Source organism: Arachis hypogaea, chromosome 17 (assembly GCF_003086295.3).
Source record: "Arachis hypogaea cultivar Tifrunner chromosome 17, arahy.Tifrunner.gnm2.J5K5, whole genome shotgun sequence".
In the NCBI taxonomy this organism is placed as follows: domain Eukaryota; kingdom Viridiplantae; phylum Streptophyta; class Magnoliopsida; order Fabales; family Fabaceae; genus Arachis; species Arachis hypogaea.
Window position 1 is genome coordinate 116,501,726 of NC_092052.1, and position 9,158 is coordinate 116,510,883.

Consider the following 9,158-nt stretch of genomic DNA (forward strand, 5'->3'; position numbering starts at 1 on the left):
TAACCTCTCTCTACCTTCCATCCTCTTCGGCCTCTCTTCAACTTCTCCTTCTCCACTCAACTTCCTTCATCATGAGAAAGAAGTTTGCAACTTGCAGAAATGGCCGAACCTCCATAACCCAAAATCTTCCATCTTCCAAAGGTCCTCAGTCACACACAAACATTTATATTCACTCACACTCGTCCTCTCACTCAACCGAATCCATGGCACGTAAGGGAACCCATGCAAGGGCGACATCAAGGCAGGAAGTTGCTTTATCCAAGAGAAACACTAAGGGAAAGGAGCAAATTCCTGAAGAGGAAGAAGAATCACCACTCCCATCACAACAACTGTCTCTACCTCGACGTTCCACTCCTCATCCCTCAAGTCGTTCTCATTGTTCAAAAGGGCCAGTTCTTCGTGATACCAGAAAACCCTCAAACTTGGACTCTTTGGATTTCAAAAACAAATATGGTAAAAGTCACTCCCACTTTGATCCTGCCCGTTTCATATCTTGCGCTGCCTTTGAATTTCACTCTCAAGTTTTGGTGAATCGCCACCGTTGTGCTTCTTATGTTGTAAATCCAAAAAATCTTTGCGAAAAAGGAATTAATTTTACTGCATTTTTTGATGATCTCAAATGGGCTCCTCTCTTCAAAATTCGGAAACCAGTCTATCCGATCCTGGTTCGAGAATTTTATGCTAACATGATGTTCCATCATGGTGCTTCATATGTTAAAAAGGTTTACCTCACTTTGAACCGTGACACTGTAAGCGCTACTTTGGGGTACCAAGACGAAGGAGCCATGGCTTACATGTCTGGTAAATGGGAAAATCAGGTAGGGATTTCCCTCCAAGTGGCTCTTACTCAGGTTTGCAAAAAATTTTCTACACTTGAAGGCACTAATCTCACCCACAAAGCCCTCGGCCCTGTGAGAGCTTTGCTTCACCGTATCATAAATCATGTTCTGATGCCTCAAAGTGGTTCTTATCAAAGATTTATGGTTTGTGACACTCTTGTGCTTTCCCCTCAAGGATCGAAGATCCACTTGATTGGTTCGAAATGAGTTCGGGCTCACATCAATGAGTACATGTTTCATGCAAGGATATATGCGAATGAGTAATAAAACTGAGAATATTCAAATTATTTCCAAGAAAGAATTGGGAATAAAGAACTTCAATGCAACTGACAAAAGAAGAGACAGATTGGATCACAAGGATTTTATTGGTACTCCCACTCATATAAAACCTCACATGGCCATGAAGATAACTATGCTTCTGCAGCGTTACTTAGATTTGCTTGCCTTTAAGAATTTGATCATCCGCCCATGTTAACCAAAAATCTTCTTAAGTTCTGCCAATTCTAATGGCCATACTCTACGCGGCACTATAAAATTTAATCCTAGATGTGACACTAAGTTTGACATTTTTAGTTTTAAATCCCCATCTCCATTACAAACTATGGATAAATGCGGTGTTCCAATATCATACAATGTAATTAGAATTTGGTTACCCATTTCACAATTACCTCATATTAGAGATTCTCAACCTTGTTGCTAAGACCGATTCGCATCCTGGTCCTTCCTGTTGGGACAATGTCTAGAGACATGCCTATGCAATCCGCAGTGATAGCATAATCCTAGCCCAGCCATGCACGACATTTTTGGATGGTATCTTTTGCATCTCAGATATCTCAAGTCCTCTTGCTGAGTCCCTACCTGCTTTCCCTTACCATGTCCTTTGTGATGGTCACCCTTTTGATAGTCGTTGCGGTCTTGTGAGTATTGTCGTGCATTACCACTCCTCTTAAAGCTTTAGCCCCTTGGTGCAAAATCTCTATCTTGACAATTCCTATAGAACTCACCACAGTCATTCTTCTCCACAGCAGCCTTCCTTAAGCACTCTTCCACAACTCTACTATTATTCACCAACTCAGAGAAGATTCGGACCTCCAAAGGCCCCACAGCAGTCAAAATTTCACTCCGAAGTCCACCCTCGTACTTAATACACTTCCACTCCTCATACCTCTCTAGAGCACCTTGACAAACCATCGAGAATCGACATAACTTCTCAAACTTACTAGTGTATTCTGCCACCATCATAGAACCTTGCTTCAGCTGTAGCAGCTCCAACTCCTTCGCCGCCTGATTAGCGGATAATTTATACGCTTTTTGGCATTGTTTTTACATAGTTTTTAGTATGCTTTAGTTACTTTTTATTATATTTTTATTAGTTTTTATGAAAAATTATATTTTTGGATTTTACTATGAGTTTGTGTATTTTTCTGTAATTTCAAGTATTTTCTGGCTGAAATTGAGGAACCTGAGCAAAAGTCTGATTCAGAGGCTGAGAAAGGACTGCATATGCTGTTGGATTCTGACCCTCCTGCACTCGAAGTGAATTTTCTGGAGATAAATAAGCCCAATTGGCATGCTCTAAATTGCGTTGGAAAGTAAACATCTTGGGCTTTTCATCAATGTATAATAGTCCATACTTTTCCCGAGATTTGATGGCCCAAATTGGCGTTTAAATGCCAGCCAGAGACCCTTTTCTGGCGTAAAACGCCAGAACTGGCACCAGAACTGGAGTTAAACGCCCAAACTGGCATCCAAGCTGGCGTTTAACTCTAGAAAAGGCTTATGCATGTATAAAGCTCAATGCTCAGCCCAAGCACACACCAAGTGGGCCCCGGAAGTGGATTTCTGCACTATCTGCACTTAGTTACTTATTTTCTATATTCCTTAGTAACTAGTTTATTATACTGGTCTTTCCTATTGTATTCGGATACCTTTTATCATCTTATCACTTGGAGACCTGATCATTTTAAGGAGGCTGGCCATTTGGCCATGCCTAGACCTTTTTCTCTTGTGTATTTTCTACGGTGGAGTTTCTACACCTCATAGATTAAGGTACGAAACTCTGCTGTTCTTCATGAATTAATGCAAGTACTATTGTTTTTCTTTCAATTCATGCTTACTTATTCTCCAAGATATACTCTCGTACTTTATTTAGTTAAGTCAGAATGAAGGGGTGACCCATGACAATCACCCACTCTCTTCGTTACTTGTTTAGCCAAGATCCGCGTGCCTGACAACCACAAGCGGTCTACATGATGTTCAACATAGTCATTGGACGATAGCCGGAGTATAATCTCTTGGGTCTCTAATCCACGGACCGAGTCCATGAGATTAGAACCTTCGTGGTAGAGGCTAGAACCAATTGGCAGCATTCCTGAGATTCGGAAAGTCTAAACCTTCTCTGTGGTATTCCGAGTAGGATCTGGGAAGGGATGACTGTGACGAGCTTCAAACTCACGAATGTTGGGCGCAGTGACAGTGTTCCAAAGGATAGAGAGATCCTATTCCGACATAAGTGAGAACCGACAGATGATTAGCCGTGCAGTAGCTGTGCCTGGTATTTTTCATCCAAGACGAGAAATCTGACAGTTGAGTAGCCGTGCAGAAATCGTACTTGAACCATTTTCACTGAGAGGATCATACAGCTTGCCATGGAAGGGAGCACACATGATTGGATGAAGACAATAGGAAAGCAGAGGTTCAGAAGCAACAAAGCATATTCAAACGCTTATCTGAAATTCTCACCAATGAATTACATAAGTATCTTTATTTTAATTTACGTTTTATTTTATCTTTCAATTATCAAAACTCATAACCAATTGAATCCGCTTGACTAAGATTTACAGGATGACCATAGCTTGCTTCAAGCTGACAATCTCTGTGGGATCGACCCTTACTCGCGTAAGGTTTTATTACTTGGACGACCCAGTGCACTTGCTGGTTAGTTGTACCAGAGTTGTGAAAAGTGTGATCACAATTTCGTGCACCAAGTTTTTGGCGCCGTTGCCGGGGATTGTTCGAGTTTGGACAACTGACGGTTCATCTTGTTGCTTAGATTGGGTAATTTTATTTTATGTTTAAACTTTTTATTTTTATTTTCGAAAAAAAAATTTAGTTTGCAAAAAATTCAAAATATTTTTAAGAATGAATTCTAGAGCTTCATGAGATATGTTGAAGCCTGGCTGGCTGTTAAGCCATGTCTAATCTTTTGGACTAAGGTTTCCACTTTCCATTGTAGAAAGGACATGTCTGTATTTGTTATGCTAAAGCTTGGATGGCCATTTGGCCATGTCTAATTCTTTTGGACCGAGCTTTAGGCTAACATTGCATGAATCCTGGAATTCTTATTAAAAATTTTGTATTTCTTTATTTTATTTTTCCAAAATAATTTCGAAAAAAATTGCAAAAAAAAAAATTTAATAAAATCATAAAACCAAAAAAATTTTTTGTTTCTTGTTTGAGTCTAGTGTCAAATTTTAAGTTTGGTGTCAACTGCATGTTTTTAATTTTTCATAGATTTTTGAAAATTCATCATGTGTTCTTTCTTGATCTTCAAGTTTTTCTTGATGATTTTCTTTGTTTAATCTTGTGATTTTCTTGTTTTATGTTTTTTGTTATTTTTCATATGCATTTTCGAATTATTGGTGTCTAAAGTTTAAAAATTTCTAAGTTTGGTGTCTTGCATGTCTTTCTTTTCTTAAAAATTTTCAAAAATATGTTCTTGATGTTCATCATGATCTTCAAAGTGTTCTTGGTGTTCATCTTGACATTCAAAGTGTTCTTGCATGCATTATTTGTTTTGATCTTAAATTTTTATGTTTTGTTTCATTTTGTTGTTTTTCTCTCTCCTCATTAAAAATTCAAAAGTAAAAAAAAAAAAGAAATTATCTTTCCCTTATTCTTCTCATAATTTTCGAAATTTTGAGTTGACTTGGCCAAAAAATTTTTAAAATTTAGTTGTTTCTTGTTAGTCAAGTCAAAATGTCAATTTAAAAACTTTATCTTTTCAAATCTTTTTCAAAAATCAAATCTTTTTCATTTTTCTTCTTAATATTTTCGAATTTCTTATAAATTTTCAAAATATTTTTCCTATTTTTTTATTTCATATTTTCAAAAACTTTACTAACAATTAATGTTTTGATTCAAAAATTTCAAGTTTGTTACTTTCTTGTTAAGAAAGGTTCAATCTTAAAGTTCTAGAATCATATCTTTTGGTTTCTTGTTAGTCAAGTCATCAAGTTTAATTTTAAAAAAATAAATCTTTTTAATTTCTTTTTCAAAATAAATTTCAATCATATCTTTTTAAAATTTTAATTTCAAAATCTTTTTCTAACTTCTTATCTTTCTAAAATTTATTTTCAAATCGTTTTCAACTAATTACTTGACTTGTTTGTTTTAATTTTAAAAAGTTTACTATTTCTTATCTTTTTCAAAATCACCTAACTATTTTAATAAGTTTACTTTTCTCTCTCATTAATTTCGAAAACTAACTAACAAATTTTTTAAAAATCTTTTTAACTAATTAATTATTTAGTTTTCAATTTGCTTTTATTTCTTTTCTTGAAATTCGAATTCTAACTTATAATTAAAATAAAAACAAAAATATTATTCTTTTCTTTTAAGTAATATTCGAATACTCTCTCTCTCTCTCATCTCTTTCTATTTATTTTATTTATTTACTAACAATTCTCTTATACTCCTCTAATAATTCGAACCCTCTCTCTCTCTCTCTCTCTCTCTCTCTATGTTCGAATTTCTTCTTCTTCTTCCTTCTTCATTCTATTCTTCTACTCTTATACTCACATAAAGGAATCTCTATACTGTGACATAGAGGATTCCACTATTCTCTTTGTTCTCTTCTTTTTCATATGAGCAGGAACAAGGATAAGGACATTCTTGTTGAAGCTGATCCTGAACCTGAAAGGACTCTGAAGAGGAAGCTAAGAAAAGCTAAAGCACAACACTCCGGAGAGGACCTTGCAGAAAATTTCGAAAAAGAAGTAGACATGGCAGCCGAACCCAACAACAATGGTGGAGATGCAAGGAAGATGCTTGGTGACTTTACTGCACCAACTTCTGATTTCTATGGTAGAAGCATCTCAATTCCTGCAATTGGAGCAAACAACTTTGAGCTTAAGCTTCAATTAGTTTCTCTAGTGCAGCAGAATTGCAAGTTTTATGGACTTCCATTGGAAGATCCTCATCAGTTCTTAGCTGAATTCTTGCAAATCTGTGACACTGTTAAGACCAATGGGGTTAATCTCGAGGTCTACAGACTTATGCTTTTCCCCTTTGCTGTAAGAGACAGAGCTAGGATATGGTTGGACTCACAACCTAAAGAAAGCCTGAACTCTTGGAAAAAGTTGGTCAATGCTTTCTTGGCCAAATTCTTTCCACCTCAAAAGATGAGCAAGCTTAGAGTGGAAGTCCAAACCTTCAGACAGAAGGAAGGTGAATCCCTCTATGAAGCTTGGGAAAGATACAAGCAATTGATCAGAATGTGTCCTTCTGACAAGCTTTCAGAATGAAGCATCTTATGTATATTCTATGATGGTCTATTTGAATTGTCCAAGATGTCATTGGACCACTCTGCTGGTGGATCTCTTAACCTGCAAAAAACACCTGCAGAAGCCCAGGAACTCATTAAAATGGTTGCAAATAACCAGTTCATGTATACTTCTGAAAGAAATCTTGTGAATAATGGGATGACTCAGAAGAAAGGAGTTCTTGAGATTGATACTCTGAATGCCATATTGGCTCAGAACAAAATATTGACTCAGCAAGTCATTATGATTTCTCAGAATATGAATGGAATGCAAGCTGCATCCGGCAGTACTAAAGAAGCTTCCTCTGAAGGAGAAGCTTATGACCCTGAGAATCCTGGAATGGAAGAAGTGAATTACATGGGAGAATCCTATGAAAATAGTCTAATGTGAGTTGGATCACTTAGCCATGCTTCATAATTGAAAAAACGAGCACCATGGAAATACATGCCATTAAGCCAAAGAAAGATGATGGAGAGTTGGCCAAAATGGGCACTAAATACTTTTTGGGAAATCTCCTCTAATATTTAACTATATATAGAGGGGGAAAATTTTCTAATAAATGTCTAGTTCTATATAAAAATCAAAACAAGATATACTGATTTCCAATTGATCAATCAATCCTATGAAATATTAAAATAAGAAAACCTCGTGATTCAATTATTCATTAAACATATGTATATACGGTATATTTTTTTATTGGTATTGGTACTTACAATCCTTCATGGAGGAATCATCCTAATTTCTCATGGAAGGATCAGCAAAAGCCTAATCAAGGCTTCAATAATAATAACGGTGGGAGAAATAGGTTTGGCAATAGCAAGCCTTTTCCATCATCTTCTCAGGAACAGATAGAGAATTCTGGGCAGAGCCTCTCTGACTTAGCAACCATAGTCTTTGATCTATCTAAGACCACTCTCAGTTTTATGACTGAAACAAGACCCTCCATCAGAAATTTGGAGGCACAAGTGGGTCAGCTGAGTAAAAGAGTTACTGAAACTCCTCCTAGTACTCTCCCAAGCAATACAGAAGAGAATCCCAAAAGAGAGTGCAAGGCCATAACTATGGCCGAACCTAGAGAGAGTAAAAAGGCAGTGATTTCCAATGAAGAAGACCTTGCTGGACGTCCACTGACCAATAAGGAGTTCCCTATTGAGGAACCAAATGAATCTGAGGCTCATATAGAGACCATAGAGATTCCATGGAACTTAATGCTACAGTTCATGAGCTCTGATGAAGATTCTTCCTCTGATGAGGATGAAGATATTGTTGAAGAGCAAATAGCTCGGTATCTAGGAGCAATCATGAAATTGAATGCCTTGGTTCAACAGAAGTTACCTCAGAAGAAACCGGATCCCGGAAAGTTCTTAATACCTTGTACCATAGGCACCATGACCTTTGAGAAGGCTCTGTGTGACCTGGGGTCAGGAATAAACCTCATGCCACTCTCTATAATGGAGAAACTAGGGATCTTTGAGGTACAAGCTGCAAGAATCTCACTAGAGATGACAGATAAATCAATGAAACAGGCTTATGAACTTGTAGAGGATGTCTTAGTGAAGGTTGAAGGCCTTTACATCCTTGCTAACTTCATAATCCTAGACACTAGAAAGGATGAGGATGAATCCATTATCCTTGGAAGACCCTTCCTGGCCACAGCAAAGGCTGTGATTGATGTAGACAGAGGAGAGTTAGTCCTTCAATTGAATGAGGACTACCTTGTGTTTAAGGCTCAAGGATCTTCTTCTGTAAACATGGAGAAGAAGCATGAAAAGCTTCATCCAATTCTCTCCATACAGAGTCAAACAGAGCCCCCACACTCAACTTCTAAGTTTGGTGTTGGGAGGCCACCATTAAGCTCTGAGTCTCTATGAAGCTCTCTAAGAGCTCACTGTCAAGCTATTGACATTAAAGAAGCGCTTATTGGGAGGCAACCCAATGTTATTTAATTATATTTATTTTTTTATAGACATTTGTTTTCCTTTTCCATTGCCATGTTATGTTTTCTTTAGGTTGATGATCATGTGGAGTCACAAAAATAACTGCAGAATTAAAGCGGAATAAAAAACAACGTCAAAAATAGCACACCCTGGAGGACAGGCTTACTGGCGTTTAAACGCTAGTAAGGATAGCAGAATGGGCATTTAATGCCCATGCAGGCAGCATTCTGGGCGTTCAGAAAAACACCCAGTAAAGAAGGATTCCTGGCGTTTAACGCCAGCCAGGGTATATGGCTGGGCATTAAACGCCCAAAGAGGCAGTCAAGTGGGCGTTAAACGCCAAAATGGATAGCATTTTGGGCGTTTAACGCCAGGATTACACAAGGGAGTAATAAGTTTTCAAAATTAATTGCATCATTATTCTTCTACTCCCTTCTATCTTATTTTGCTTAAGGACGAGCAAACCTTTTAAGTTTGGTGTAGAAAAAGCTCTGCTTTTTATTTTTCCATAACCATTAATGGCACCTAAGGCCGAAGAAACCTCTAGAAAGAGGAAAGGGAAGGCAGTTGCTTCCAACTCCGAGTCATGGGAGATGGAGAAAGTCATCTCAAAAGCCCATCACTAGAAAGAGGATGGAGTAAACAAGAGAGCCCACTCATGGACCTCAACAAAAGCACTCCATTATCCTCCATGAAATCAGAGAGGACCAAAGAGCCATGAGAGAGGAGCAACAAAGGCAAAGAAGAGATATTGAGGAGCTCAAACACTCCATAGGATCTTCAAGAGGAAGAACTAGCCGCCCTCACTAAGGTGGACCCGTTTTTTAATCTCCTTGTTT

General features: G+C 37.6%; 1 non-coding gene across 1 annotated transcript; it reads right to left on the reverse strand.

Annotated features, from left to right (window-relative positions):
- Positions 1-6,247: 6,247 nt before the first annotated feature.
- LOC112767867 (small nucleolar RNA R71) lies at positions 6,248-6,355 on the reverse strand. Its single transcript, XR_003185307.1, has one exon. It is a non-coding gene; the product is annotated as a small nucleolar RNA R71 (small nucleolar RNA).
- Between the last annotated feature and the right edge of the window lie 2,803 nt (positions 6,356-9,158).